General features: G+C 35.4%; 1 long non-coding RNA gene across 1 annotated transcript in view; it reads right to left on the bottom strand.

Annotated features, from left to right (window-relative positions):
• Positions 1–74: 74 nt before the first annotated feature.
• LOC105809667 overlaps positions 75–11,068 on the bottom strand; it is a 13,081-nt gene continuing 2,087 nt past the window's right edge. Inside the window, exons 2-3 of the long non-coding RNA XR_001137454.1 lie at positions 1,673–1,795; positions 75–191 (exon numbers count right to left, since the gene is read on the bottom strand). This is a non-coding gene — a long non-coding RNA (uncharacterized LOC105809667). The remainder of the gene's footprint in view (positions 192–1,672; positions 1,796–11,068) is intronic.

Here is an 11,068-nt window from a genome sequence, read left to right as displayed (position 1 = left end):
GCACAACAGGAATCAAAAGTGACATGGAATTCAGAAAACCAGAGTCACAAGTATATGTCAGCAAGTTCTCCTACCATTCTGAGGGCAATGAAGAATGAGGTTCCCTTCCGTGTCCTGAGTCAAAGTCACAGAGTTCACAGTTTCTACTGTTACTGTGTCAGAATCCTCTTCAACTGTGCTCATACTCAAATCTGTATAATAGAGTCCAGATTAGGGATTTTGAAAAACTGCCTTTCACAAACTTATACCCATTATTTAGAATTAGATGTAACAATCTGCAAGAGTCTCACTGCTCTGATAAATTTTTAAAACTTACAGCATTTAGAATACTTTTTAAAAAGAAGTGTTTTTACCACATTCAATGAAAGAGAATCTCTTTGAAGTTCTTTGTCATATCAGCAAACTCTCACTAATTTTTATGTTTTTTTTTTTTTCCCCTTTAGAGACATGGTCTCGCTCTGTTGCCCAGGCTGGAGTGCAGTGGTGCAATCATAGCTCACTGCAGCCTTGATTTCTTGGGCTCAAGCCATGCTCCTACCTCAGCCTCTCAAATAACTAGGACTATAGATGCGCGCCACCATGCCAGGCTAATTTATTTTTTTGTGGATACATGGTCTTGCTATGTTGCCTAGGCTGGTCTCAAACTCCTGGCCTCAGGTGATCCTCTTGCCTTGGCTTCCCAAAGTGCTGCGATTACCCGCGTGAGCCACTACACCCGGCCTGATTATGTTTTTACTGGCAGCTTCGTAGGTGTTTAACCTTTGATTCTTTAGCAGAAGATTCATCACAACTTTTATACTTACCTAAGAATTAATTTTTCCAAAACATTTCTTACAGGTATTTAAGCTTTACTGTCTGAAAATAGGAACATTAAATAATTTTTCTTACTGTTTTTTCCTCATATATTAAACAAGTGTATAAAATCCATCATCAACCAAATTGCTTTTCTAATAGATATGGAATTAGGCCTTTTTTTGAAATAGAAAACTTTTCATTGTTGAAAGTGACTTCACCTGCTAGTCTACACAAATATCATTTGCCTCTTGTTCAGACAAACTGAATCATTAGAGTTGTAGAACACAATGGTTGGCAGGAGAAAATGTATTTGGATTGTAATCACCGGCCTAGTCTCCAGAACCACCTCATAATGTTCAATGAGGTACTTGCCTCACTTTTGGGGTCTAGTCCACATTTTCAACTCATCACTCAGTATTTATTTGGCTCTTTTTTTTTTTTTTTTTTAGAGACAGGGTGTCACTATGTTCCCCAGGCTGGAGTACAATAGCTATTCACTACACTATAGCCTTGAACTCCTGAGCTCAAGTGATTCTTCTGCCTCAGCCTCCCAAGTAGGTGGGCCTACAGACACAGGCTACCATGACTGGATCTATTTGGCTCTTATACATAAGATACTAGACCATTCATATATTTACTACTGAAGTAAATATATTTTCCTTTGGCAAGAAAACTCAAATATATTAACATCCACATGTTGACGATCCAATTATTCATTAAAATTTTACTATACAAATTATTGTTTGAAAAGGACATCACTCATTTTACAATGGAAATGATGCTAGTCCCAAAATAAAGATAAATGGAAATCATGATCTAGTTTTGAATAAAATTTGCAAATCATGAGATGAGGTCCTTGTGACAAAGGCAGGCTTACCTAGACAACGGATGGATCAGCTATAGCCCTTCCCAGAGAATCAAGTCGCCTCCCCTTGGCCACCGGCATCACTTTCATGTTATCCAGACTGTTTCTCCCCCATGTTCCTATCTCTGCAACAGTCTGAAAAAGTAACAGCATTACATAATAAGACCTAATAAGAACAAACAATTGCATACTAGCAGTATGGTGATAACCCTCTAGCCTCAAGCCTCTGTGATGTCTCAAACTAGAAAATTAAAACAAAACCATAATTCTTTTTTGGTAGACCTTTGGAAACCGGACTCTAAAAGTATTCTTCAATGAAGAAAGAACAGAAATGATGAGATTTTGTACCTACTAAATAAGTTCATAGGCAGTGCCTCAACCCAAGTTGCCTCATCAGGCGGGCAAACATTCTCTGGAAAAAAGAAAAAAAAAAAAAAAGATTCAGCTATGCTAGTGGGTCTATGGACTACAGTCTTTGGTACCAGTATATAACACTGACCTGGTGGGTTTATCAACCAATACAGTACCATAAATATGACCAGTAACTATAGTTTTCTTTATAATGATTAACCTCTCTATGATATATTTCATCTTAAAGCATTAGAAATTATATAGTATCTATTCATTCAGAAACCATTTTTATGACAGGTGAATGACCCTATTGAGGGGAGCGGGAGGAATCTGTGGAAAAAGGAAAAGATAAGTACTTAAGTAAGCTTTGGAATGCAATGTGAAACCTTAAGAAATCTGAAATGGTTTTAAAATGTTTGTTTCAACAAGCTTCTCATCTCTATCACCAAAAGCCAACCAAGAATTTTCAAAACACAGGATTTGAGGTTAAGGGGGATGTTTCAGCAAAAATTAAGGATTAAAAATCCCATTCTAATTAGAATTCCTCTCCAGGATGGTTATATTTTAGAATTACTGTACATAAATGAATTAGCAGTGGAAGAGGTATAGATTCTGCTAGAGAAACTTCCAGTAAGCTATTAGATTTCATGTTCTTATTTCTGAATCCATTAAATTATTTTTTATAGCTGGTTTGTTAGGAATACCTATTGTAAAAGATAGAGAAAAGAATTGTTTAAAAAAAAAAAAAGGTTAAAATCATCCACAAACTTTCCAAAATAAGTTTTCATACTCTTTGATATAGCTCCTTCCAATCTTATCCCTTGATGTTTGTGTGTATGTGGAATTTTATGTCCTGTTTGTCTAGAGTTCACTCACACTGAAGTGTGAAGGAAACCAAACTAGGCATTTGACAGATTTTTTTTTTTAATCATTTAAAACTTACGCTGCATAAAAAAATGTGATGTTATTTTAACAGTTCCCCTATCACTGGACATTTACACCGTTCCAAACTTATTTTTATTTTATTCTCTTGAGACAAGAGTCTCACTTTATTGTCCTGGCTAGAGTGCAATGGCGTCATCATAGCTCACTGCAACCTCGAAGTCCTGGGCTCAAGTGATCCTCCTGACTCAGCCTCCCAAGTAGCTGGCACTGCAGGCATGCACTACCACGCCTGATTAATTTTTCTATTTTTTCTTGTAGAGATGGGATCTTGCTCTTGCTCAGGCTAGTCTCAAACTCCTGGCCTCAAGCAATCCTCCTGCCTAGGTCTCTCAGAGTGCTAGGATTACAGGCATTAGCCACTGCACCTGGCCTGTTCCCAATTTTTAATTTCCTCAAACCACATTGAAGCAAACATATTTCTACAATCTATCTCCTTAAACATTAATAAATAAAAATTTTCAGATCAAAGGATATGCAAAATTTAGGATTTTTCAATCATACTGCAATCTATTTTCAAAAAAAAATTGCACAAATTTATATTCCAACCACTGGGCTATAAACTCTACTCCTAGTACCTAGTAACCTTGCCCTTTCTGTGTGTGTGTGTGTGTGTGTATTCAAAGCAAAAACCACAACTGCTCATTTGCTAGGTGCAGAATGGTTACTGGTATAGCATTTTAACAAATATCATCTCAGGATCCAAGTTAATCCAAAACCTTGGGAAAAAGAAATTAGGGAATCTTTGTTCCTTTTTTTAAAGTTCTGCGACTCAGGTTAAAGATTAGTAAATGATTCTAAGCTGCTTCGTAAGTTAACAAGCTTACTTGTTCAATCAACAAATATATATCACATGTCTTCTACATGCTAGCACTGGGGATACAGTGGCCACTATTTTTTTACCCTGTCATCTTAAACATGTCTTGATTCACATTTTCCCCCTGTAGTTAGAGCTATTAAGATCAGTAATATGTATTAATATTTAAGAAATTGACCTAGTTTTAATAGGTAACACCTTTTCATGGTTCAAAATTTAAAAGGTAATGGTGGTTGTACAGCGAAGTTTACTTCCCACTGTAGTTCCCCAGTCACTCAGTCCCCTCCGTGGAGGTAAATGATGTTATCAAATTCTCGGGCTTCCTTACAGTTATTTTATGCATATGTAAGCCAATATATCTATCCTCCCGCTACACTCTTTTTACCTCAACAGTGTACTATAAACACTTAACTATACCTTAATGGCTACTTTACACTGTCTAAACAGCAAAATGATGAGACACCACTCCAAGTAAGTAGCCAATGGATTAATGGCAAAGTCCGTAAGATGGGACCGATTTGGCCTGTTGGAGAAAGAAAAGGCAGCTAGTATGGTTGATGCTGGAGACAGACAAGGGCAGATAATGTAAGACCTTGAAAATCCTTGGAAGGCTTTTAAGCTGAGGAATATGATTTTTAACAGATCATTCAGACCACAGTATGAAGAATGGATGAGGGAGTAAATGATGAAAACATGTTGTCCAAGAGATGGTTGTGGTTTGGAATGCTGGCAACAATGAAAGCCACAAGGCCAGACAGAGGATATACTGCACTTTGGAGGCAGGGCCAACAGGACTTGCTGAATGAAGAGACGATGGAAATTAACGGAAGGGGCACTATCTCAAGATGATTCCTAGGCTTTTGGCTTGAATAGTTAAGTTTTGAGGCACTTAAATCTAAAGGTATTTTATTAAATATTTTTATTAATATTAATAATTTAACTGAAGATATAAGGCATCCAAATAAAGACATCAAGTTGGTAGTTAAATATATAAACTAGAGTCCAACAGGCCAAGATTAGACCTACAAATTTAGGTTAGTGGCATGCAAATTGTTAGATTACTTAGGGAGCTTAGAGAAGATAGCCTAGATTCCAGTTCTAGAGCTCTCTATTACATTTGGGAAGTCAAGCAAAGGAGACTGAGAAGGACCAGCCAGTGATATAGGAGGAAAACCAAGAGGTGCTAACTAAGAAGCACAAAACTGTTTTTTCAATGACCATTACTTAGTCAAGTGGGTTGAATACTGCTGAGAGGAAGACAGAGAAGTGACTGTGATCTGGCAATATAAAGAACAATTGGTCTCTTTAACAAAAGTACTTTTTGTGGAGTAATAGGGGCAGAAGCCCTACTGGAATACATAGAGAACTAGAAGAAGAAGACAAGCTACACACAACTTTTTCACAAAGTTTAGCTCTGAAGTAGAACGAGAGGATCAAGTGGGGTCAAGACAGTTGTTACTATGTAGAAGAACACATCCACCCATATTCTGATGTTAGACTGAGAAATGCTGGTGAATATATCAACTTATGATATCCTGGTAACAAGTAATTTGGTGCCTTTATTCCAATTCATCATACATGAAATTATGCTTAACAACTTCTGGAACCCTCCTCAATTTGGTTTACCAGGAAAATATTATCATGAAGCTCTCCAACTCTATCATCAACTTTCTGGAGCAAGATAAACAGTCATGCACCACATAATGACCTTTAAGGTCAACAATGGACCCATATATGACAGTGGTCCAATGAGATGATAACAGATTTTTACTGTACCTTTTCTGTATTTAGATGTTTAGATACACAAATGCTTACCATTGTGTTACAATTGCCTACAGCATGCTGTACGGTAACATGCTGTATAGGTTCTTGTTAAGTACACACTATGATGCTTGCACAACATAATCATCTAAAAGGCATTTCTCAGAACGCAGAAATGTCATTAAGTGATGGATGATTGCACAACACCTCAGCCCTATTCAATTTTCCCTTCTCCCTTTGTAATGGGTTACACTACATGCACTATTTTTACACTAACTAGAAATGAGATATAATGAAGGAAATAAAAATAAAATTTTAACAGCCATTTTAACTGGTAAAGTAGCATTTTGGCATGTTTCCATCATTTGCTGGATACCTTCATACAGCAATAATACCCTAATAAATTTAAGGAAAAAATACCCGAGGGCAATGGTGAATCTGAACGTGGCGAAGGAGACCACAGATGGACTTTCTGCTTGAGATTTCAAGAATTTTGAATACTGGCTTAGATGTGGAAACTTTGTCAATTTGTGTAAAGCTCTGTGAACAAGGAACTAACCCAGAAGCATTATCATCAGTTATTAGAGAGCTTCACAAGACTACTGAAATACTAAAGGCTGCTGAAAGTATGACAAGTTTTCTGGAGAAATCCTAATGAGATATATCAAGCTGTGCAAGAGGATTTGAAAATTGCCTTGTAGTCAAGAATGTACAAAGAAATTATTGCATGCAGCAGTGTAGAAAAATTTTCTTTTAAATGAATTATAAAACTGTAGCTTTATAAATCAGTAGATAGCTTACAGAGAGAACAATTGGTTGTGTTTACATTGCATCTTACTTAACAGCCCTAATACTCTGACATTGCTATGTTCATAATTATATATTCCTTACTTATAGCTCAGATAACTTTAGTTTTCTCAGCAGTCTATCAGTTATGCACATCTGCTGTGCCTGGTACAGCAGAAGCCATCAGTAGTGATATGTTGTAGTTATGACTTACTGACATTTCCATTTTAAACTTTAATTTTGAATTGCTTACGCATAATAACTAGATTTGTTGTATTGGGCTGAAAGTTGACAGGATTTCAGCCACCATTGTGAATTTTGATTTAGGTTAATTATGTATATCAGAATCTTGTTTTTTAAAGAGCATGAAAAATTTCTTGTAATGAGCTTTAACAAAAAAGTTTTTTTAAAGTTTGCCAGGCAGTTAATAGCATGAACCAGATCACTTTTGTATCAATTGAAAAATAAAAAGTTTTAGAAACTTACATTTTAATTGTAATGACTGTGCTTAGCTATTACTTGTAGTTTGAATCATTTAAATGTGAGGAGAATACTAGTTGAGAATGTTTTTCTAAGTTTTATATCCTATAAATGAGGGCTTAAAAATAATGTATAAAATGAAACATAGCCAATGTGCAAAATTCCTGTATACTTTTATTATATACAAGTAATTTGAGTATATACAAGTAATAAATCTTGAGTGGTTATGTTTCAACAGCTATTCGACACTTTCTGAAGAAGTTCCAGTCATTAAAAACGATATAATCAAATGTTCTGTATTAAGAATTATTAAGTATGGGCCGGGTGTGGTGGCTCGCGCCTGTAATCCTAGCACTCTGGGAGGCCGAGGTGGGTGGACTGCTCAAGGTCAGGAGTTTGAGACCAGCCTGAGCAAGAGCGAGACCCCGTCTCTACTAAAAATAGAAAGAAATTAATTGGACAACTAAAAGTATATATATATAAATTAGCCGGGCATGGTGGCGCATGCCTGTAGTCCCAGCTACTCGGGAGGCTGAGGCAGAACGATCGCTTGAGCCCAGGAATTTGAGGTTGCTGTGAGCTAGGCTGACGCCATGGCACTCTAGTCTGGGCAACAGAACAAGACTTTGTCTCAAAAAAAAAAAAAGAATTATTAAGTATGGCTTCCTAAAACCATTGTCATTATTTTAACCCTTAGTTTTTTCAGACAAACTGAAATGGTTTTAATAAGACTCAGTAATATTAACATTTAAATAGCAATCTACTCCACTTTTTAAAAATCTGGGCTTGTGCCCATTTTAAAAAAGATGCATGGTATCTCTACCAAGCACACTGGAAGTTCTATATTTAGCATAACAGGTCGAGAGACAGTAAGAACTTGTGATAAGCCACTTGATTAAAACACAGCAAATACTACATTGTTATTTATAAAATCACAAAGAACACTTTTGTCAAACTCCAAAATCTGTATATGTTCTAGGCCATAAAAGTTGATAGATTTATAACTGTGTATGTATGAAACAAAGCAAGAATACATTAAGGATTATGTCTATAGAAGACTTCTTTTAATGCATCACATTTCTTAAACATAAACATGTATTTTTAATGCATACTTAACACTTAAGAAACCAAACAAAACGATACAATTACAGTGCTGTACATGTTGTCAATGACAAAAATAAAACCATTTTGAAGGTAAAAAACCAAACTCTGAAATGTGGTATAAAACACTTATAATGGAGATCTTATATATCTTTACATGTGAGAAGTATATTTTTCATTTATAGCTCCCAATGAACAAGATGACTTTATTTAATATACAATAACCTGGTTGAACAAAAAGAAAGGGGTAAGTATAAAGTAGTAACTCTCGGGTGTGTTCTTTAACACAATTTAATTAAAGAAATGAGTCATTAATACTACTCTCCATTCCAACATTGATGTTAAGGTCTTATCCAATGGGTTATCTTAGACCCAGTACTTCCATCAACTGAGTCTACCTGTCCTAACTTTCCGGGCAATTAAGTGTCAAATATCTTCTAAAAACTAGAACGAACCAAGGAAAGAAGTCACATTTCTTCCTGGTTTTGGAGGCTAACTGTGTAAATAGATGTTATCGGTTCCCCAGCACGGTACAGGTGTGGAAGAGAAGATGCTATTAGTGGCAATCATGAGAAGCACAGGAGCCAACAATTGCTGATCCTAGATGCTTAGAGTTGTGATTCTAAATTGGAAGATGGGATAAGACTACTTGGTATGAAAAACGTTCACTACTGTAAGATACCCTTATAATGGAAAATTTAGCAAGCTACAGAACATACAGCACTGCAATTTTACTGGGTAAGTCAAAAGACTGAGAAACATTGGCTGAAAGGCAAAGTCCCTGGCATGATTCAACTAGTAAGGCAGTAAGGACACATTTAGTTTTCAGATGTCTTTTCCTGATCCAATGCAGCATAAGAAATATTCTATATCCATATTCTACTTTTTTTTGTGATTAACTTCTAAATTTTTTATCTAGGTACCAACATACCTTTTACTGTTTTTACAATATTGAGATCATACTGTTACATCTTTTATCATCTTTTCTGCATTTACCGTATCAAGAGCATTTTCCAGTGTCATTCTTTAGTCTCCATTTTTAATGGATATGTAGATCTAAATTTATCTATTTTAACTATTACTGAACAGTAACTATTACTGAACACTTGTTTTTGAGGTTATGCTACTATAAAAACTCCATATTGAAAACTACCGTACCTGTCATTTTATATAATTAATACCTTAGGAAATACTCAAAAGAAGATCTGTTAGTATTGTATAATAAAGAATCTGAAAGATGTTAAGATATTTTTATTTTGAAAGATAAAACTTTTTGCTAAACAGAAAATTTTAGTGGAAGATAATGGGTAACAAATTCCTAAATTCTAAACATTGAGTACACAGAGGATGTCAGACAACAGACACGGCCACAGAATAAGCATAACATCTTCACGAGTACCTATTTTATTCAAGATAGGAATACTTCACACTTGAGGCAGAATGTTTTGGACTATGGTCCCTGGCCCCTTGGGATTTGCTCCTCTGTATACTTTGTGGAAAAATTTGAGAAGTAGAGCCATAGATGAACATAAAGCATACTGAATTAAGGTAACTAATTAATGTTCATTATGTCTTGGTTTTAAGATGGTAAAATATGACTGTGCACCATAAAATGTCAATAAAGCTGTTAATAGAGTCTATTCTAATACATTTTAATTGCTTAAAATGTTGACTTCAACTATCAACTACTGGAAACGATGTCATCATTTGAGTAAAGAGAATTACTTGGTAATACAGGTTGTGTTAAGGTGCAGCATTTCATACCTGGTTTAGCAATAAAATTATACTGCTATTAAAAAGCAAAAATGTTATTTTTCACTCAGCTCATGGTTCAAGAGTTACTTTTGGCTACACCAAGATTTCAACCATTCAAAACTGAGCACTAAACTTTTAAGCAAGGCATCCTCAGAAACTCTTTGAAGGGAAACTTAAATTATCTCCATATACCTGATTTACACTGAAGTTAATTTTTAAAGCACATTTCCTCAGCAGTTTCTAAAAAAGGCAGTCAATAAATCTAATGAGCATTTATTTTGCTACGTAACACCTGACTGTAAGTGAACGATTGCTTTGACCACAGGTGCTTAGAAGAATGACCTGACAGTGTACATAATCAAAATGACTCATTTTAGAAAATGGAATGACATAAAAAAGACATTAAATTGTTCATACAGAGCTCTCCAGTGTGCTTTTTCTTGACAACTTCTGGTATTCAGTCATGGAACAGGCTATCTTTCACAAACTTGAAAAAACAGACATAATCAAAGGTTCCTCCTTTTATTTAAAGTTATATTTACCTTTATAGAATCAAACCATACACAAAATGTATTTGTGATTTCTATCACAGGAGTTCTCACAAAACAAAAATACCATCAAGACAAAGGGAGAAATGACACGAAAGCAAATGCCACATACGTTTGATAACTATCGGTATTTTATATTTAACACTTGGCAATCAATTTAAATGAAAATCATTTTTTACACCATTAATAAATATTAGGCTCTGTAGATACTGGAAAGATAAATGAAGTTAATAGAAAGGTCAGCATTACGTGGGGAAGGTAAGGGATAGTTGTTATTTAAATTCTAACTAGTGGTCTCTAACTAACCTTGTAAATACACTTATCATCCCCGCCCCCCCCCACCGCCTGGGTCTCTAACTTACCTTGTAAATACACTTATCCCAGGCCTTTAAGGCACCCTAGGGGGTGGAATGAGATAACCATCTTTTTTATCTAAGGAAAAAAAGCACCTGGAAAAAGAGGACTTAAAATAAGACTAAAGAGGACACCTATCAATTTTTGATGATTCTCTACAAGCAACCATTTCCCAGCCACGCTCTCTGCTTTCAAAGCTCAAATCCTAACTCCAAAACTTTGTGATTTCTTCTCCTCAAAATACTTCTAATAAAACCTGAACACTCAGAGAAAAATGTCTATGTAGTATATTTAGTCACATAACTGCTGAAAGTATGAACTTAAAGTTCTATGAAGTATGCAATGCCCAGTACTTACTGATTAAATGCTGATGAAGACAGGGCAATAGCATTTTGGCTCCAACATCTAGCTCAACTGCAATCAATTAAAGAGATTCACGCAGAATATGCAGGTTCTAAATCAGTCCCAAAAAGCATATTTTGGGGTGAGCCTATCAACTAAAATAGTAAAAAA

Source organism: Propithecus coquereli, unplaced genomic scaffold, assembly GCF_000956105.1.
Source record: "Propithecus coquereli isolate 6110/MARCELLA unplaced genomic scaffold, Pcoq_1.0 Scaffold199, whole genome shotgun sequence".
NCBI classification, from domain to species: domain Eukaryota; kingdom Metazoa; phylum Chordata; class Mammalia; order Primates; family Indriidae; genus Propithecus; species Propithecus coquereli.
Note: the sequence above shows the minus strand (reverse complement) of the source record. Positions and strands in the feature narration are given on the sequence as shown.